Source organism: Rana temporaria, chromosome 5, assembly GCF_905171775.1.
Source record: "Rana temporaria chromosome 5, aRanTem1.1, whole genome shotgun sequence".
NCBI classification, from domain to species: Eukaryota; Metazoa; Chordata; class Amphibia; order Anura; family Ranidae; genus Rana; species Rana temporaria.
This window is the reverse complement of record NC_053493.1, coordinates 67,292,200-67,314,682: the sequence shown is the minus strand read 5'-3', so window position 1 is coordinate 67,314,682 and position 22,483 is coordinate 67,292,200. Positions and strand designations below refer to the sequence as shown.

Sequence of the window (22,483 nt, the reverse complement as noted above, 5' to 3'; positions counted from 1 at the left end):
GTGTAAAACACAGAAAGTAAACAAACATGTCCCCACACATGTCCCTACACATGTCCCCACATAGTAAAAACACCTGCCCCCCACATATGTAACAGTAAAGTCCCAATGATCATTTGCACACATATGTCCGTGATCACCTGCGCACATCTGTACATGATCATTTGCACACATATGTCCGTGAACCAATTATTATACACTTAATGGATTTTTTTTTACCAAAAACATGTAGTAGAATACATTTTGGCTTAAATTTATGACAAAATTAGATTTTATTGAATTTTTTTAAAAATAGAAAGACGAAAATATTATTTTTTTTTCAAATTTCCGCTCTTTTTTCGCTTATATCGCAAAAAAAAAAAAATGGAGTCATGAATTAATACCACCAAAAGAAAGCTCCATTTGTATAAACAAAATGAAAAAAAATTCATTTGGGTACAGTGTAGCATGACCGCGCAATTGTCATTGAAAGTGCGAGAGCGCTGAAAATTGGTCTGGGAAGGAAGGGGGCGAAGGTGCCCAGTATTGATGTGGTTAAAGATGCTTAGCTATGACCGTGGTGCTTATTGCAGTCCAACATTAGCGGAGAAGCCTTGGACATCATTTTTTACAATGGAGGAGACAGCAGACACATATCAGCTCTCATTCTCTTGAGCAACTTTCGAAATCCAAGTAAGCAGTTTTCACACATGAAGCCCTTTTAATTCCTGCCTAATGTATCCCTCAAATAACAAAATCTTAATGATGGTAATGATATAAAAAGTAATCTTCACAACTCGGCTCAAATTAATTGCACTTCTCTGTAATATGCAATTTTTCTCCAGGGAGTTGACACTTGGAGCTATTAAGGTCTCGGGTTACACGGAGAGAACTATTTGTCACAAAGCACCAGGTTGATCTACTTAAAAATAATGGTTTCAGTGGGACTTTATATTTTGTGATGAATCTTGTTCTAATTCAACATCAGTTTTGTCCCAGATTTCTAGGTACAAATATTTAATGAATAGAAATGCGGAGTACTTGATGACTAATAACATTCCCATGCAGCCTATCAAAAATGACAAAATATTGGAACAGTATTTATCTCATGGTTACAAAAAAATGTAATATACTACTTTACAAAGTTTTATGACAACAAAATGTCATGATGTATTAGTATTTTTCTATACATATAAAATAATATAAGTGCAATAAAAAAAAAAAACAATAGAACAATTTCAAGGCTAGGTTCTGAGGAAGAAGGTAATCCTTTGAAACGCGTCAGTAGGCAGTGGTCCTCTCTTTCGATGTCTGGAGACTGTGGTTATCAGACCGATTGCCATCATTTGAAAGGCTTTTACATTGCGGTTTATTTCACATGCTTGTGAGTAGTTTTTAACCACTTAAGGACCGCCTCCTGCACATATACGTCAGCAGAATGGCACGGCTGGGCACATGTACGTACAGGTACGTCCTGTACATGTACCCAGCTGTGGGTCGCAGGCGCACGCCCACGGCACGCTCCCGTGACCCGGTCCGAAGCTCTGTGACTGGGACCCGTGGACTTGATCGCCGCTGGAGACCCGCGATCGGTCCCCGGAGCTGAAGAACATGGAGAGCCGCATGTAAACACGGCTTCCCCGTTCTTCACTGTGGCGGCTGCATCGATCATGTCATCCCTTTTATAGGGGGACACAATCGATGACCTCACTCCTACAGCCACACCCCCCTACAGTTGTAAACACACACTAGGTGAAACATAACTCTTTCAGCGCCCCCTGTGGTTAACTCCCAAACTGCAACTGTCATTTCCACAGTAAACAATGCATTTAAAATGCATTTTTTGCTGTAAAAATGACAATGGTCCCAAAAATGTGTAAAAATTGTCCGATGTGTCCGCCATAATGTCGCAGTTACGAAAAAAAACGCTGATTGCCGCCATTAGTAGTAAAAAAAAAAAAATTATAAAAATGCAATAAATCTATCCCCTATTTTGTAAACGCTATACATTTTGCGCAAACCAACCGATAAACGCTTATTGCGATTTTTTTTACCAAAAATAGGTAGAAGAATACGTATCGACCTAAACTGAGGAAAAAATACAATTTTTATATATTTTTGGGGGATATTTATTATAACAAAAAGTAAAAAATATTGCATTTTTTTTCAAAATTGTCGCTATATTTTTGTTTATAGCGCAAAAAAAAACGCAAAGGTGATCAAATACCACCAAAAGAAAGCTCTATTTGTGGGAAAAAAAGGACGCCAATTTTGTTTGGGAGCCATGTCGTACGACCGCGCAATTGTCAGTTAAAGCGACGCAGTGCCGAATCGCAAAAAGGGGCAAGGTCCTTTAGCTGCATTTTGGTCCGGGTCTTAAGTGTTTTTTACCCACTTCAATACCAGGCACTTTCCCCCCTTCCTGCCAAGGACAATTTTTAGCTTTCAGCGAGGTCACATTTTGAATGACAATTGCGCGATCATGCAACGCTATACCCAAACTAAATGTTTATAATTTCTTCCCACAAATAGAGATTTCTTTTGGTGGTATTAGATCACTTACTTAGTTTTAAATTTTTGCGCTATAAACAAAAAAATCGACCGACGATTAAAAAATAAATACAAAAACTGATAGGCACTGATAGGCAGCACTGATAGACGGCCCTCATGTGCACCGATAGACGGCACTGGTGGGAACTAATAGGTGGCACTGGATAGGCAGCACTGATGAGGAGCTACAGACAGGCATTACTGAGTGGCACTAATTGGAACTTTGAAGGGGCACTGACAGGCATTACTGATGGGGCACTGATTGGGACGTTTATTATGGGGACAGGCTGGCAGGTGTTCGGCACCTTTTGATGGGGGTTGTGCTGATAATCAATGTGCTGATTATCAGCACAGACCCCCCCCCCCCAGACAGGGAAAGCCGCTGATTGGCTCTCCCTGTCAGCGTGAACCGAGGAAAGCCACTTACCAGCACTTCCTGGTTCACGCGATGATCAGCTGTGATTGTTTCCAGCTGATCACATGGTAAGAAGCCTCTGTCAGAGGCTTCATACCATTATCGGAGTTGCGGTGTGTCAGACTGACACACCGCACCTCCGATCGCCACGCTGAGCGCCCCTGCTGGCATGTGTCGGCTCTTTTATCCTGATCACGTCATATGACGTCTGATCAGGATATCGCAACCACTTTGCCACCATCATTCTGCTATATGGTGGGCAGAAAGTGGATAAATAAACTCATTTAACCACTTCAGCCCCAGAAGAATGTACCCACTTCTTGACCAGAGCATTTTTTGCATTTCGGCACTGTGTCGCTTTAGCTGACAATTGCGCGGCCGTGCGATGCTGTACCCAAACAACATTGATGTCCTTTTTTCCCCACAAATAGAGCTTTGTTTTGGTGGTATTTTATCACCTCTGCATTTATTTAAACAAAAAATGGAGCGACAGTTTTAAAAAAAAAGCAATATTTTTTACTTTTTGCTATAATAAATATCCCCCAAAAATCTATAAAAAAAAAAAAAAAATCCTCAATTTAGGCCGATATGTATTCTTCTACATATTTTTGGTAAACAAATTTGCAATAATTGATTGTTTATTGATTGGGTTGCGCAAAAGTTATAGCGTCTACAAAATAGGGGATAGTTTTATGGCATTTTTTTTTTTTTTTTTTTACTAGTAATGGCGGCGATCAGCAAATTTTAATCCTGACTGCGATATTGCGGCGGACACTTCGGACACTTTTGACACTATTTTTGGGACCATTGTCATTTATACAGCGATCAGTGCTATAAAAATGCACTGATTACTGTGTAAATGACACTGGCAGGGAAGGGGTTAACCAGTAGGGGCGATAAAGGGGTTAAGTGTGTCCCAGGGAGTGATTCTAACTGTGTGGGGGCTGGGCTTCCAGTGACACGACATTGATCACTGCTCCCGATGACAGGGAGCAGTAGATCACTGTCCTGTCACTAGGCAGAATAGGGAAATGCCTTGTTTACAAAGGTATCTTCCTGTTCTGCAGCTCCGTGACACGATCATGGGACACCGGCGGACATCGAGTCCACGGTCACAGAGCGCGCTAGGCGTACCTGTACGTTGCTTTGTCTGCCCGTGCCATTCTGCCAACGTGTATGTGCGTGAGGCAGATGGCAAGTGGTTAAGGATAATGCACAAGGCTGGTGCGCCCTCTTTTCTCTATTTTCTAACACCAACCTGCTTTTTAATTTAGGCTGCATGCACACCTGAGTGTAGCGTTTTCGGTCGTTTTTTCCGGAGTTTTGTCGCACGTTTTGTCGCGCGTATTCACACGTATTCGCGCGTTTGCATACAGCGTTGTCCGACGTTTTTGAACTTTGTCGTTTTTTATTTTAGCCAATAGGAAAAATGATCATCTCTTTCATCACTTGTTGCTATGTTTATAGATTTTTTTATCTTCTTCCTGGGTAAATGTTCTATTTCACAGAACAGATTAAAGCGCCCGTAGAAACGCTCGTTGTCGCGCTAGACGCTTGAATCGAGCATTTCCATTAGTTTCTATGGGAATACAAACGTTCAAAAACGCCCAAATCAGCCCGATTCGCGCAATTTGAGCTTCAGGCGTTCGGCTTCAGGCGTTTTGGAGTGGAGATGTGAACCATCTCCATTGAGAATAATTGGCCAGATTCACGTACGGCGGCTTAAAGTTGTGCGGGCGTAGCGTATGTAATTTACGGTACGCCGCCGCAAGTTAGAGAGGCAAGTGCTGTATTCACAAAGCACTTGCGTCCTAAGTTATGGCGGCGTAGCGTAAATGTGCCGGCGTAAGCGCGCCTAATTCAAATTGTGAAGAGGTGGGCGTGTTTTATGTAAATAAAGCATGACCCCACGTAAATGATGTTTTGAACGAACGGCGCATGCGCCATCCGCGGTCGTATCCCAGTGCGCATGCTCCAAATCACGTCGCAAATAGTCAATGCTTTCGACGTGAATGTAACCTACGCCCAGCCCTATTCTGAATCGACTTACGCAAACGACGCAAACGACGTGAAATTCGACGGCGGTTCCAACGTCCATACTTAACATTGGCTGCGCCATCTTTTTGGTGGTTTATCTTTACACCTGAAAACGCCTTACGTAAACGGCGTATCTTTACTGCGACGGGCGAGCGTACGTTCGTGAATAGGCGTATCTCGCTGATTTACATATTCTAGGCATAAATCAGCGTATACGCCCCTAGCGGCCAGCGTAAATAGACAGCCAATATTTTAGCAACATTTAAGCGTATCTCAGTTTGAGCATACGCTTAAATGTAGGATGGCGCGGATTCATAGTTACGACTGCGTATCTACTGATACGCCGGCGTAACTATACCTGAATCTGGCTAAATGTATTTTTTCCCCTCTAGCGTTTTGGAGCTTCATGCTTCAGGCGACAAAACGCTCAAGTATGAATGCAGCCTAAGTCTGGAGTCTTTGGGCCAAATCCACAAAGATCCGGCGTAACTTATTTTTTTCCATTTAAGTTACACTGCCTTAAAATTTCTACCTAAGTGCCCGATCCACAAAGCACTTACCTAGAAATTTTGGGCTGTGTAACTTAAATTCGGCCGGCGCAAGGCGTTCCTATTTTCATGGGGGCGATTCCCATTTAAATTAGGCGCGCTCCCGCGCCGGCCGTACTGCGCATGCTCGTGATGTCATTTTCCCGACGTGCATAGCGCGAAATTACGTTACGCCGAGCTTTGTGGATTGCGACGGGTCAATAAAGTTGCGTCGGGAAAAAAAAAGATACGGCGAAAAAAAAAAATTAAAAATTAAAAAAAAATCGCGTCGCTGGACAGAAAGGTCTGCTTTTACATGGTGTACTAACTTTACACCTTGTAAAAGCAGCCCTAATTTGCGTATGCAAACTAAAACTTACGGAGAAAAAACAAAGCTGAAAAGCTTTGTGGATCTCCGTAAGTGCTAATTTGCATACTAAGATCCGGCAGTGTAAGTCCCTTACACATGCCGGATCTTCTGCCTAACTATGGAAAACTGATTCTGTGGATCAGTTCCATAGTTAGGAACAGGGATACGACGGCGTAACTGCTGTCGTATCCCTTTTGTGGATTTGTCCCTTTACTTATATGATATAATCTCCCCATAAGTGTGACTTGTTGGACTGACACTACCTGTATTTCACATTATCTTATGCCAGTTGTCATAGTAACTCTTGATATAGTAAAACGTTAAGCAGACATAGCAGAACAGGGAAGCATCACATAAGAACAGGTGAATCTATAATTAGCAGAGGTGGATTGGTCAGAATGACTCATGCACCGCTTCACCCGGCTGTTGTTGGAATTTGCACCTGGGATGGAAACAGAAGGTATTTTTATCCTGCACAGCAGGGTTTGGAGCATGGTACCAAAGTGAATAAAAACAGATGAGCTCACATTTCTGCATGTCAGGTAGGTAGGATCAGGACTGAATTTCGATGTTATGATATCCACTTCTAAAGGATGTTACCTTTCATTCAAGCTCTATCAGGCCTGGACTGACCAGCTGGAAATTCTGGCATTGGCCAGATCGTTTGTCCTGATCACTACTGTCAATAACTCTGCAAGTGTTTTTTCCACGTTGTGCTTGTGGTCCAAAAACTGCACCCTGACAGCAATGTTTTACAAAAGCATTACTGTCCTCTATGGGTTGACAAAGATAACCATTACAGTAAAACCTTGGATTGCGAACATAATTTGTTCCAGAAACATGCTTGTAACCCAATGCACTTGTATATCAAGGCAAATTTCCCCATAAGAAATAATGGAAACTCAAATGATTCTTTCCTTAACCATTTTTTTTTATAAGTCCTTCAGTTTATAGTCCATATGAAAAGATTATGGGTTGCATAACCATAACATGTCCAGGGGTTGTAAAGGTAATTTTTTTTTCCTAAATAGCTTCCTTTACCTTTGTGCAGTCCTCCTTCACTTACCTCATCCTTCCATTTTGCTTTTAAATGTCCTTATTTCTTCTGAGAATTCCTCACTTCCTGTTTTTCTGTCTTTAACTCCACACAGTAATGCAAGGCTTTCTCCCTGGTGTGGAGTGTCGTGCTCACCCCCTCCCTTGGACTACAGGAGAGTCAGGACACCCACTAACACACAGATCCTTTCTCTATCTGCAACGTAGAGAGCGTGACTCTCCTGTAGTCCAAGTTCAAGAACAAGTTGACGGCCAATGTCCTTCGGACAAAAATCCACGGATTTGTCCGATGGAAATCTGATCATGTGTATGAGGCTTAAAAATGCAGGGATCCGGGGTAAAGCTGTCTACATAGATCATCCCCCCACTGCCGGCTCTCACCGCTGTCAGTCTGCAATTGTGACCAGGAAGACTACCCTGCAGTAGAGCGTTCTGAAAGCAAGGCTTGAACTGCTTGTGCAGTGCAGCATGGAAGGGACGACGTCGATGGCGGTGCAAAGGATGGTCTATGTGGACAACTTTACCCCGGAGGCCTGCATACTGTACTTAGATGTGCCTGTTTTAATCATCAACCATGTGAGTTGCTAAATGTTGTACCTTCATAAATGTAAACATATTGCTACACCAAGGCCTCGTACACACGGGCAAACATGTCCGATGAAAACGGTCCCCAGAGCTTAGTAATTGTGGTGAAAGTACAATTTGAACTCAAAAACACTTAATCACTTGCGAGGAAAATTGAAAAAATAAACTGATTTATTTCCTGCACATGATTGGATGATGAAAATCAGCAGTTTCACCTAAACCACTAGGGGAAATTTCCCTCCCAAAGTGAAACCTCCCTTGCAAAGTGGACAGTCTATTTTCTGTTAGTAAATCAACCCTAGTGAGTCCCCCTCACAATGGATATGGCAGTACCTGAAGCTCCCCCAAAAAATGTAACCCTGGTTTGGGGTGGATTCAGTCTTAAATATCCGTATCAATGTTAAATGTACAAATATGAGGTCTGCAGTTCTTCCTTACCCAATTTACATTCATTGCGCGTCATAGGTAAGTGTACCCATTCCCGAGCTTCAGCAGAATAACTCCTAATTACTATAAATATTGGCTTCAGGGCTTGAGTTACCAGAATAATATGGTCCAGATGATCTTAATTCTGCTTCCTGTGTATTCTGCATGTTTAAATCACAAGGTCACCCTTTCAATAATTTGCGACATGCAAATAAGTTTAGACCTTAAAGCAGGAACATTTTTGTATTCAGAAAGCAATTTGTTATGTGTTTGGTGACTTTGTGTGGAATTTTGCTGCTTGCTAAATGACCTGTCGTCCTGTCCAAATGTGCCTGCAGTTGCCTGCTCGATGACAAATTACTTGTATTTATTGCGTTTTATAATGAGCAATATTATGTTCCGGGGGGTTCCTGCAATGCTTGCAACAAACCGCAGTGGCTTGCTAGACATTGATGATATATATCAAATCATCAGAACAAACATTGCCTGAAGTTATATAGAAATTTGCTACAAATATAAAATATACATGCTGAAAAACATGAAATACATATGAAAAACCTCAATGCACATACATCACACAAATACACAGACATACATCACATTCCCTAAGGCAGTGTTTCTCAACTCCAGTCCTCGGGGCGCACCAACAGGTCATGATTTCAGGCTTTCCATTATTGTGCACAGGTGATTTTATCAGTTTCACTGCCTTAGTAATTACCACAGCAGTTTGATCTGAGGGAAATCCTGAAAACATGACCTGTTGGTGCGCCCCGAGGACTGGAGTTGAGAAACACTGCCCTAAGGGAGCAGCAGGCTGATTCTCAAATGCCCACAACTTTTTACTTTTTTTTTTTTAGTTATTTATTTATGCAATGTAAAACATTGACATATAGTACAGAGTTTTATAAAATGTGAGTTATATGTAAGTATACATACTATTCAAAGATAAAAATACTACTTTAATACTGATTTTGGAGCCTGTTTTACATTGTGGTCTTAACCTTGGCAAATCATCTGCCCTTGGCTTGACTTGCTTGTTCAAGCTCAGTAGTTGCTAGCATCTTTGTTTACTGAATGGCCTGTAAAAATGCAGAACATTGTGTACCACAGTTTTAGAGTATAATATATGTAATATTCATACGCGAAGAAACAACTTTTGACTGTAGAGTGTACAAGGTCAGTTTTAAAAAGTTTAGCTAAGTGGTAACTGTTGCTGTTGTAATTCCCCTATCGTGCACCTGTTGCCTGAACAGTTATTTTTTTTTTGTAAAGTGCTCTGCTTACCTTAAAGCAGAGGTCTCAAACTGGTGGCCCTCCAGTTGTTTCAAAACTACAAGCCTCATGAGGCAATGCAAAGCTAATGCCTCATACACACGACCAGTTTTTCCATCAGGAAAACTTCCATGACAGCTTTTGGCCGAGAAAACTGTCCCTGTGTATGCTCCACAGGAAAACCGCCGGGAATCCTGGCAGAAAAAATGAGAACATGCCTGCCAGGCGGTCTTTTTCCCAGCAGTTTCCCTGCGGTGAAGCATACACACGGCCGGAATTCCCGGCCAAAGCTCTCACTGCAGTTTTCCCGACGGGAAAACCTCTGGTGTGTACAGGGGGAAAGTTACCGAGCAGGTTCTCGTTTTTTTCCCCGGGATTCCTAGTGGACTTTTTACTGCCGGGAATTCTGGTCGTCTGACAGGGTTTGACAGTTACAAGCATGACTCCCACAGGCAGAGGCATGATAGGACTTGTAGTTTCACAATAGCTGGAGGGCCACCAGTTTGAGACCCTTGCCTTAAAGTGATACTTCAACCTAAAAGGGAAGTTCCACTTATGTCCTCCTCCCACCTTTCTTTAACACATTTGGACATTTTTATTTTTTTGTGGGGGAGCGCGTACCTAGTTTTGGTAAGTATCCACACCCACTCCTGGTTGGATTGCCTATGCAATTTCACCAGCAGTTCATTCCCACCCCCTCGCCTGCAGCCTTCTGGGACACATCGCAGGTCCCAGGACCATTAACAGCACATAGCGTGGCTCACAATGAGCAGTGGGAAGCTGTCTGTGAAGCAAGAAGTCACAGCCTGACAAATCCTTGGACAGGTAAGTGTCCTTTTATTAGAGGTCAGCAGCTACAGTATTTGTACCTGTTGACTTTGAACTTTTTTTTCAAAAAGGCGGAAGAACCTCTTTATAAACCTGTTTGTTGGCTTCAGGGTTGACTGGCATAGTGATGGCAGAAGTGATTGGCTGTGGCTTTTGGCCTAAAGGTCAACTTCATGTTTGGAACACAATTCCCCCCCCCTCTCCCCATATTTAGAATCCCTAGCACGTCTTCTTTTTTTAAGAAACGTGTATTCTTATACTTTTCCTGGTGATTCCTGACTGGTAACATGACCTCAAGAATCCCCATTTTCTGCTCCCTGCACCTGGAATGGAGGATCTGAAATACTGTAGAGAACAGGGCTTACACAGTAACAATAGTGCTGTTCTTTGCAGCATTCTCCTGGAAGTCCAGGATGGCTTGATGATGCACAGGTCAATAAGTAAACTGATGCTGGGAGTCAATCAACTAGGTAAAAGACTGGACCTGTACTTCAGAGCAGTGAGTTTCTGGGGGGCATGGAAAAGATGGTGAGTATTGCACTGCTCACTGCTAATATATATATACATATATATATACATATATATATATATATATATATATATATATATATATATATATATATATATTATACTTTTGATGTTTTGGAATTTAAGCACAATTTATCTCAAACTCTTAGAAGATAGATTGGCATCTTATTGTACGTCTTTTACAAAACAAAACCCATTCTAATAAATGTGCTTTGATTTTTTTGATTTTTTTTTCTGCATCGGATAATATGACCCTATGGACAGATTATTACATTTGTTCTGCTTCAGACAAACATTTTACCCTCCCCCTTACTTTGAAGTTATGTTAATGCACAGAATTTCTGCTTGTGTGTATTCCTTTGGGAATCAAGACATAAATGTCATTAGCAACTTGAAAGACATAGAAAAATGAACACATTTTAAAACAGGTGCCCAGTCATTATGAATTCATTGAGTGTTCATTGTAATAACATTAATCATGATTAATTCATTTTCTACTAATGTACCAAAGGCTCGCTCTAGAACAGAATTTTGATTTTCCAATTTTCAGTTTAATTTTAGCCATGACAAAAGATGACAAAATAACATTTACATTTTCATTTGCTTTAACAGAAACACTGTAATGAAATGCCATCTTATAGTGCATTTTCTCAAGTAGACCTAATCCATTAAGTATATTAAAGTGAACCTGTACATTGTGTACTTGGCAAAGTAATACGTTTGCTTTATAGGTGGTACAAGAAAGAGCCAGAATTCCCAGTTCTTTCATTTTTGGCCACTGTGACCTGCCACAAGCCCATTGAGGAATATCTGGTACAGCTGGGTACAGAGGGACATGTGACATTCACAATGCCTCCTATGTTGCAATGCTTAGTGTCTGAGTGGCCAATCTGTTGGTTCAAGCACTGTCATTTCAACTGTTATGCTAGGTTCCTAAAGACCCAGGTGCTCTTGGATGCCCCACATACAGTGAAAAGATCCAGGGCATTCTTTGGTACCCCACATACAGTGAAAAGACCCAGGGCATTCTTCGGTACCCCACATACAGTGAAAAGACCCAGGGCACTATTGGGTGCCACATGACAGTGAAATAACCCAGGCATTCTTGGGTGCCCCATTTATAGTGGAAAAGACCCAGGGACTCTTAGGTGATTCATGTACAGTGAAAAGACCCAGGGACTCTTGGGTGCCTAATGTACAGTAATAAAGACCCAGGGAATCTTGAGTGCCTCATGTGCAGTAAAAAATACCCAGGGATTCTTGGGTGCCTCATGTACAATGAAAAGACCCAGGGAATCTTGGGTTCCTCATGTACAGTGAAAAGACCCAGGGAATCTTGGGTGCCTCATGTGCAGTAAAAAGACCCAGGGATTCTTGGGTGCCTCATGCACAGTGAAAAGACCCAGGGAATCTTGGGTGCCTCATGTACAGTGAAAAGACCCAGGGAATCTTGGGTGCCTCATGTACAGTGATAAGACCCAGGGAATCTTGGGAACCTATGTACAGTGAAAAGACCCAGGGAATCTTGGGTGCCTCATGTGCAGTAAAAAGACCCAGGGATTCTTGGGTGCCTCATGCACAGTGAAAAGACCCAGGGAATCTTGGGTGCCTCATGTACAGTGAAAAGACCCAGGGAATCTTGGGTGCCTCATGTACAGTGATAAGACCCAGGGAATCTTGGGAACCTATGTACAGTGAAAAGACCCAGGGAATCTTGGGTGCCTCATGTACAGTGAAAAGACCCAGGGCACTCCTAGACACAGAAGTGTCCAAGAGCACCTAAGTGTTCCTTTTCTATTTTAAATCTCACGTTTTCTTTTTTTTCAGTGTCCTTTTCCCTTCTCTTGTACATGGAGCATCTGCCCGAAACTAATGGCTGTGTTTCTGTTACATAGAACAGCAGATTTTTGCCTTTTCAGCTATGCTGCAGGAGATAGTAGCTGCAAGTTGCAAGCCTGAGACCCAGGGTGCTTGGATTAAGATCTGATTGAGTTCCAACTCTGTCAACAAGCCAACAACTTCACAGGAATCCCTGAGCAATCTGGCAGTGGATTGGGGTGATAGGAAAGGATAGGAAAGGTATGTACACGCTAATTATGCTGATTATTTACTCTCCAATACAGTGCACTTATTACACTTATTACACTGACAATGCATGCAAAACCGAGGACACTATTGATAAAAGTGGCCCTATGTGCTACAATGCTACAACCAGTCTTTAAAGCCAGACAGGAAAATGCTTTCAGCAAATGACAGAGCATTAACTATGCATAAAATATATGAGTTTATGACAAAATGTGTGATTTTTAAATAGTCTTAAAAGAGCAGACAATTATTACGGTGTGAAAATTATATTGGGATGTTAACATTTAATTTTTTACTTGTTAATGGGAAAAAAAAAGTGTTTGTATGAAACTTACCCTTCTGTGTACAGCTCCCATTTTCATTTCTGTACCCTGCAAAGTAAAATTAAATGTTTTAGTGTATAAAACACAAAAAATCGAATTAGCGATTTGCTTTACTGTACAAATAATGGATGGGTATAGAAGAGTATGCCATAGAATTATCCCAAAAAAGGAAAAGAAAAACTCCTCTAAGTGCACTATGCAAAATTTTACAAAGTGCACAAAGGGTTAAAAGCACTTACAAGATCGTTGAGTGTTAAAAGACATGATAAACTCAGGAGTCCTCATCGGTGGCATGTGTCCATCCTCAGCATGGTGGTAGAGAGCAGTGTAGAGCCATCCAGCAGCTGTAAAGCGTTCTCATACGTGTTGGAGAGAGGAGGCAGCAGGGAAGCCTGTATTCCAGGTTCACTGCGGGACACACAAGGCTGATGGTGTCAGTGGGTAGAAGGGGGAGGCAACGCGTTTCGGAGCATGTGCGGCTTCTTTCATCAGACCAGGTGGACACATGCCACAGATGAGGACTCCTGATTTTATTATGTCTTTTAACAATCAACGATCTTGTAAGTGCTTTTAACCATTTGTGCACTTTATAAAATGTTGCATTCTGCACTTAGAAGCGCCTTTCTTTTCATTTAATATATCTTCAGAGTTTTTTCTCCTCTAACCAAAGTGTTGCCAGAAGTGCCATCTCATCACTATCATCCCTCTGACGACCTATCCATCTCCACCATCTCTCTCCATAGAATTATCCCACTTCTCTTACTGGAACAGACAAATCTTACTTCCCTTTTTCCAGTATATATAATGAAAAAAATGTATGCAAATAACAAACAGGAAGCGTGAGACCCCTTCATATGTGTCATAGAGGGCACAGTAATTGTGAATGGGAAGAGTGCACAGATGTCTTAACCAAAAAGACATGAGGTTAGTGGGTAATTGAGTCCGCCAGCACTGCCATGTTGGTAGGGACAGTTAACAACTTTTTAGTCACTCGGTGAGTATTGCTATGTTTTTACATGAATGATATCTACTGTACAATGCACTATTTTAAATACATTTTGATGTTCATTAGTACATAAAAGTTTACTTTTCTATTTATTCCTAATTAGGAAAATAAAAAATGCTTTGTGTTAATATGTCATATACACCTCTTGCAGCCAGCCATATAGCTGCTGTACTGAAAGTTGACCTGAAACGGAGGGACACCAGGCAACAACAGTTTCCCTTAAAACGAAGCCCAGCTCCAGACACAATTTATTTTTGTTTTAGATATAGCAAGGAAGGGTTGCAGCCTCGGTCTAGTTTTTAGTGTTGTGTCCCAGTTGAGGAGATTGGAAGGAAGGAAGTGGAAGAAATCCGCGCGGACACGATACGCGGTGACGTGCCACGTCGTCGCCGCGATGATGACGCGGCGACGTGCGCGGCCCTGGAAGGTCAATGCTTCCACGCATGCGTCGAATCACTTCGACGCATGCAAGGGCTTTGGGCCGAGCGGACATGTCCGGTGAGTCTGTACAGACGACCGAACATGTCCGACGGACAGGCTTCCAGCGGACATGTTTCTTAGCATGCTAAGAAACATTTGTCCGCTGGAAACTGTCCGATCCGCCGGACAATTGTCCGGTCGGCCGTACACACGACCGAACATGTCTGCTGAAACTGGTCCATTGGACCAGTTTCAGCAGACATGTTCGGTCGTGTGTACGGGGCCATAAGGTTCCACCTCACGATCTTTGTTGGGGTATTCACGTCTTGCTCTGACCCACCAGGTCACCAAACGTTTGGATTCATCAAAAAAAATTGAATGTGGCAAAAGCAAAAAAAAAATAAAAAATTAGGAAAATTATTTAAAAAAAACATTAATTGAAAATGTAAATGAAAAAAACTGTCATCCACAAAAGGTGTGCCAAATAAAAAGACTACCAGGAAATCATTCAAAAAGGCTTCAAGGAACTCAGAAAGAACATGGGAACTTTTATTAGGACTAATGAAGTGTAATAAACCAAAAGAGTCTTCAGCAGCACCTGGAATCCTGGAAGAACCTTGAGGAAGTGGGCTTTGCCTTAGAAAGTAAGACTGTATGTTCTGAAACAATGAGATACATGGGGGGCCCTATTACAAGGGTGTGAAACGCTTTTAGGTATCATCAGGGCTTTTTTTCTCAAACAATAGGTGCTGGAACTCTACTATGACCCCCCTACCCAAAACCCCTCCCCACACACACCCTCCAAATAACATCAAAATAGTGTGTGCGGTCAGATGTCACAAACAGTACGAGGGTCTTAAAGGGGCATTACATACCAGGATTGCATTACATACATAGTACAGAGTTCAGGGGTGGGGTTATACACAGAGTGCAGAGCTGTCACTTGTAAACACAGCCGGACTTCTGTGCTTACAGGTGATTGTAGGGAGCAGGAACCAAAGGGTCTAAGTCAGAGGTGGTCAGAAGGGTCTGAGTCAGAAGTTCCATCTGAAAAAAAGCCCTGATATTGAATAATGACACTAATGATGGGACACCTCTTTGAACAAAAAACAAAAGCCATTAGTAACCTGATTCTTATCAGGGAGCAAACATGAGGAACTTGAATGCATCTTATGTAAAGTTTCAACCAAGCAATTTGGATTCTGCAGATATGGAAGACAATATCCATTTTTATCATTTATAAAATGGATGATATTGAAATCCGACAGTCCCCTGTAGGTCCCCATTGAAGCTACCCTTTGAAGGCATTGGCTTTATCTGTCCTGCCTGGGTTCCTAAGTATTATAATTCATCAATGATACTAGACAAATCAGAACCAGAAATATTGGAAGAGATAAATAATGATTAATACATTTTGTCTGCCAAACACATCCTTCTTTTTACATCTACATTTTTCATCTGCAGAAGAAGAAGCTGCCCATCTGGGAGATATTGCTGCAGTGCTCCCAGTGAGCTGTAAAGCAAAAGTCTGGTAGGAGCATGGATGGGTGAATGCAAGACCATAGGGGATGGGTTGAGGTTACTGGTGGGGACTGGGAGACAATTAATGCAAAACTGTACTAAAAGTACAGTTATCCTTTTAGGAATGTTTTTGGTAATATGTCAATAGGTGATGCTTTTGATACATTACCATGGACTTATTTTAGAGCAGGTTCCTGTCATTGTCTATTGCAAATCTGGTATGTTATGCTCTATGCATACAGCTAGCTGGTTTCCAACATGAGATCTGTCCCTACTAAAAAGCAGTACTCACTCATCAGTGTTAATTTACTAAACAAGTACTTAATTTTGCTGCATTTATCTTGAATGCCAAACCATGTGCAAGGGAGATAAAAAAAATTCAATAGGATTTTACCTTCCACATTATTGGATGTTTCAATTGAACACACCCTCACCATATTCATTAGCAGACTCACTAAGCAGATGTCTACTCTGCAAAGTGAATTCAACCCCATCATCTATATTTGTTTTTGATAATATGGTTTTAGAGAACCATAACTCACAGCAATCATATCAATATGATAGGGTCCCTTGATAAGGTCCTATTGGACGAAACACATCGGGGAGGAGATTCTAGTGCTGAGGTCACGCTGCTATCCGATTCTAGGTTGGCAACGGTACTAAATGTAAGGATTGTTTGTTACGTTCTGGCTTTTAATGTTGATGCAACATAAATAAAGCTACTATACTATGATGACTGTATTTGTCTCCTGGCACGCTTTATTTATCTTAGCCTTATTCTGTTGAGGAGTGTCACTGGACAGACCATTTTACTGAATGACCGATACCTACTGAATGCATGTTTGCTACTGTAATGGCAGCCATCCTTTCTGGTGAGTGTCCATTTCACTGGGGTGTGGTGGCTGATCCTGGAACACTGCATTGTATCACTTTTCTTCACCTCAAGATACACTAGTTGATTTTAGTGTACACCATTACACTGGATTTGTTTTATCATGCTTTATCCTTCCATGAGGATTCTGAAAGGACTTTATATAATATTTTTTGGACTTTATTATTCTTTTCACCTTGTATCACTGTTTGTCATATATGTAATTGTTTGGCGCTACACATGTTTTGAATATGTAAAGGAGTTAACATAAAAAGCTATCACGTGTAAAGAAAAATAATCCTGATCAGATCAGAAAACTCTGGACTTATCTACCGTAATTAGGAGATTAGGTAGGGGAATCAGAGTTGTGGTAAACTTTATTGGGGGATCGTCTTTACGACCTATTTCAACAGGCTATTGTTTGCAATAGATGGGTTTTTTAATCCCCATACAACTGTTAAAATGCAGGTCAGGTCAAATGCAAGTCAGAAGGAGGTTAACTGCAGGTCAAATGCCTCTATGGATACATTCTGAATCATCTTAGAACCATCTCAAAATTATACTTAGGCATAAGTTCACCTTTTTTTTTAAATGTAGCTAGCTGTCCAAGTGGGGGATTGGGTGCAAGTGCATTTATAACACGTTACATGTTACACCCTGAATATGGAAAAGTGAACTTATCCTTTAAAGCGGAGGTCCGTCCACCCCACGAAAAATTAAAAGTCAGCAGCTACAATTATTTCAGTTGCTTACTTTTAATATATGGACACTTACCTATCCAGGGTGCCTGCGATGTCGGATCGGCTGTCGGGTGCAGCCGCCGCCATTGCCGGTAAGGGAACTTGGCAGTGCAGCCTTTCGGCTTCACGCCCGGTTCCCAAAAGCAAAGCTTGCTGCATTCCAATTGGTCTGGTAAAGGAGGAGGGGGTCAGACTTTTAACGCACCTTCCGATGGAAGTGGGGAAGGGGACCTGTTAAAAACGGGAGGAGACGAATAAGCGGAAGTTCCACCTTTGGGTGGAACTCAGCTTTAAATTAATGCCATCTACACATGCCCAAAAACATTTTATATTCCTGATACGTGCCTGCTGTACCATGTTCTGAGAAAGCATCCTGTTCTCTTTGTATTGCTTCTTTTGTGTGAAATCCCTGGTGTTCCTGCCAGTCCCTCTACTTTCCTATTAAAAACTGACCACACTAAGCACAAGAGCACACCCTGGTCAGTTCTCTAGCTATTCTGGGAACTCAGCCTGCTCTCCTCTAATGATAAGACTTGTTCAGACATGCCCCCATTCACTGGGAAGCTCAGTGTGCTGCTGCTTCCCAGCTCGTATGCAGCTGAGAACAGAGGGAATGTGATCATTTATTTTAAAAAGGGAAAAAAGGGTATTCATAATGTATTTTTTTCTATCTATACAAAAATGTTTTGCCTTTCATTTCTACTTTAAACTGAATGGGTTGTTTTACATGGTGATCGTTTACAAAACGATCATTCACTTTGCCAAGGGAACACTCTCTATTCCTTCAGTAAATAGAATAATTGAAAATAAAAAAGTAAAATATTCTATTAGATTTTTTTTGTGGAGCTAATCAAAATTCAAAATGGATATTTCCAGAAATAGGAATTTCCACAATGAAATCTTGAAAGCCTTGGGCCTGGTATGGGATAACTGAGGCAAATAACACTCATTTTGCTGCATTTTTCAAGGCAGCCCAAATCAGTGGCTGTGTGTACATAAGTATATTAGAAAAAAAATAATGCTTAAGTCAAAAGAGCTGGGCAGACACAGCGCGGAATAAGATTTCTCAGCAGACAGATTGAGGCTGGGTGTGAAGAGAGGTGACATTCACAGTGATCTGAGTAGTTTATGAAGGACAAATGACATCAGTCTCCTGGATGGCAGCTTTACAATAGCCTGTGAGCCATACAATGTCTCCGAGGATAATCTTGGCCCTCTTGTTACAATAGGAGCTTTGTACAAATGTGGTGCAGCTGCAATTATTTGCATATGCTCATTATAATATAGATGATCTTGTGGTAAACTGAGTAACTGCTGTAGTGGAAAAAAGGCAAAAATGACAACATAGCCCGGGGCAAAAGAAAAAAAAAGTTGTATTTATTATTACACCCACTGTACTTTATTTCCCCCATTTGGCATGCCTTTGTACAGAATAGAGATGCCTGCTGCTGCATTGAAGGGCCCTCGAAAAGGATAAGCAATTCTCAAGCTATTTACTATGTGCATGCATTGCTCAGAGAGACGCAGACACCTATGACAGAGTACTAGCAGAAAATTGCTCCAGCAGCTAAACATGCGCCAGTTAAAGCATTTGTTACCCCAACACTTCATATTCCTGATATTTGCCTGCTGTCCCATGTACTTGTATGAGAAAGTCTTCTGTTCTCTTTAAATTGCTTCCTTTGTGTGAAATCCCTGGTGTCTGACCACTGACCACAATAAGCATGAAAGCAAAGCATGGTCAGTTCTCTAGCTATGCTGAGAACTGAGCCTGCTCTCCTCCAATGATCAAACTTGTCCTGACTCACTCCCCTGCACAGCCTGTCACTGGTAAAATCAGTGTGCTGCTGCTTCTCCTCCCCCCAGCAATTATGGAGCTGAGAACAGAGGGAATGTGATCACTTATAAAAAAAAATGTATTTATAATGTTTTTTATACTTACTTGTCTTTCACTTCTATTTTAAATTGAATGGGTTGTTTTACAAGGGGATCGTTTATTATCTTGCCGCCGGACAGGACCTGACAGCGGGGGGTGGTATTACACAGAATCGGGTGGCTACAGCTAGGGATTGTGTGTGAAACTAACAGGCAGACTCCTGCCTGTCAGGTGAGAGAGTATTTGTGCGGCAGCGCTGTCGCTTGATTGCTCCCACACATCCCGGCACCGCGCCCCCCTCCCGCTGCCCCACCGCCATGCTTACCGGCTCCGCTTGCCCATCGGTGGGTCCCGGGTGCTCCATGGTGGGTAGCGGCCACTGGAGGGGAAGAGCGGACACACATCCGCTCTCCTCCCCTTCTTCTTGTGACTTGGAAAGTGACATCTCTGACATCACTTCCGGGTAAAGCCCTCTGCGTCTCCGGCTAACTCAGTGGGAAAATAATGTTTTGCAATGCGATCTGGAGACATTGGGGGTCTTTTAGACCCTACATATCTCAATAAAGAGAACCTGTTACCAAAAGAAAATCACGTAGGGGACAACAAATCAATGGTGAGATTTTTGGGCATATTGAATGTTGCCAGTTTTCTACAGTGCCTTGCAAATGTATACATCCCCTTGGCTTTTTACCTATTTTGTTACATCACAGCCTTTAGTTCAATGCTTTTTTAATCTGAATTATATGTAATGGATCAAAACACAATAGTCTAAAGCCTTGTACACACGACCGGTTTTCCCAGCAGGAAAACTGCCAGGAGAGCATTTGGCCGGGAATCCCGGCCGTGTGTATGCTCCCTAGCAGTTTTCTCGACAGAAAAACTGCCCACGAAAAATAGAGAACCTGCTCTCTATTTTCCCTTCGGGATTCACGACGGAGTGTTTCCTGCCGAGAAAACCGGTCGTCTGTATGCTTACCTGTCTGAGGTAAACCCGCGCATGCTCGATAAGACTTCAACGCATGCGCGGTAGCATACAAGGTTAGTGTGGGGTGTAGCAAGATGGCGGCGAAAGGCATCAAATGTGACAAGTCCCGGCTCGACGTAGTCGATGACGTCACTGCGTTCTTGCCATTCAAAAGAACGGCAGTTCTTTTGAGTGGCCGTCTGTATGCACTGCCAAGGCAAGCTTGCCAGGAATCCTGTCAGGAAAACCCGACAGTGCCTTAGTTGGTGAAGTAAGATTAGAAGAATATATACATAAAACTATTTTTCAGAAATTAAAAACTGATATCTGGCATGGGTGTATGTATTCACCCCCTTTGTTATAAAGCCCATAAAAAGCTCTGGTGCAACCAATTACCTTCAGAAGTCACAATTAGTGAAATGATGTCCACCCGTGTTCAATCTAAGTGTCACATGATCTATCATTACATATACACACCATTTTGAAAGGCCCCAGAGGCTGAAACACCTAAGCAAGAAGCACCACTAACCAAACACTGCCATGAAGACCAAGGAACTCTCCAAACAAGTACTAGACAATGTTGTTGAGAAGTACAAGTCAGGGTTAGGTTATAAAAAAAAATCCAAATCTTTGATGATCCCTAGGAGCACCATCAAATCTATCATAACCAAATGGAAAGAACATGGCACAACAGCAAACCTGCCAAGAGACGGCCGCACACCAAAACTCACGGAGGGCATTGATCAGAGAGGCAGCACAGAGACCTAAGATAACTCTGGAGGAGCTGCAGAGTTTCACAACAGAGACTGGAGTGTCTATACATAGGACGATAATAAGCCGTACGCTCCATAGAGTTGGGCTTTATGGCAGAGTGGCCAGAAGAAAGCCATTACTTTCAGCAAAAAACAAAATGGCATGTTTTGAGTTTGCAAAAAGGCATGTGGGAGACTCCCAAAATGTATGGAGGAGGGTGCTCTGGTCTGATGAGACAAAAATTTTACTTTTTGGACATCAAAGAAAACGCTATGTCTGGCGCAAACTCAACACATCACATCACCCAAAGAACACCATCCCCAGCAGCAGTCGGAACTGAGAAACTGGTCAGAGTTGAGGGAAAGATGGATGGTGCTAAATAAAGGGATATTCTTGAGCAAAACCTGTACCACTCTGTGTGTGATTTGAGGCTAGGATGGAGGTTCACCTTCCAGCAGGTCAATGACCCCAAACACACTGCTAAAGCAACACTTAAATGGTCACTAAAGGAAAAATTACTGTTTACAGGGTATAGAGACATAAAAGTTAACTGATTCCTTTTAAAAATGATTAAAAATAGATTCAATTCAAAAATAGATTCCCAAAAACCCCCTAGATTCAATTCAATCATATAATGTACAGTACCTGCAGTTTCACTTTTGTTTTTAAACTGGTTTCATGTTTCTGTGAAGTAAAGAGACCCACAGAACAAAAACAAACAAATCCAGGGCAGTGTTTTGTTTTTAAAATGAATCTGATTGGTTCTGAGGAGTTTTAGACACAAAGCTTGGACCACAGTGAAAAGCTGCCATGAGATTTTTCATAAGGAGCCAGACAAGCAGGAAGTGTGGAGATCACAGCAGAATTACAGCAACTTCAAAGCAAAAACGAACAATGAGGACATGACACCAGGAATGCAGTAAGGTAAAGGAAGCTATTTAGCTAAAAAAAAATTCCTTTAGTGATACTTTAAGTGGTTTAGGGGAAACATGTATTGACTTTAGGGGGGTGAATAATTATGCACATTGACTTTTTCAGTTATTTTGTCCTATTTGTTGTTTGCTTCACAATAAAAAAAAGCTTCAAAGTTGTGGGCATGTTATGTAAATTAAATGATGCAAATCCTCAAACAATCCATGTTAATCCTAGGTTGTGAGGCAACAAAACACGAAAAATGCCAAGGGGGTGAATACTTTTGCAAGGCACTGTAGATTGAATAACAGCCATTGGCATCCAAACCACAGAACTCAGAGTACCTCTGGAAGTCCAGGACCAACCACTGCCTCTGCTTAGGAGCAAGAAGAAGAGCCCATGACTTAACCAATCTGGCCTCAAAATATGAAAAAAATATATA

The 22,483-nt window shown here is 41.8% G+C and overlaps 1 protein-coding gene across 1 annotated transcript in view; it reads right to left on the bottom strand.

Annotated features, from left to right (window-relative positions):
* ADARB2 (adenosine deaminase RNA specific B2 (inactive)) overlaps positions 1–13,022 on the bottom strand; it is a 411,353-nt gene extending 398,331 nt beyond the window's left edge. Inside the window, exon 1 of the mRNA XM_040352667.1 lies at positions 12,991–13,022. The gene's annotated coding sequence lies outside the window, so the exon portion shown is untranslated. The remainder of the gene's footprint in view (positions 1–12,990) is intronic.
* Positions 13,023–22,483: the final 9,461 nt, after the last annotated feature.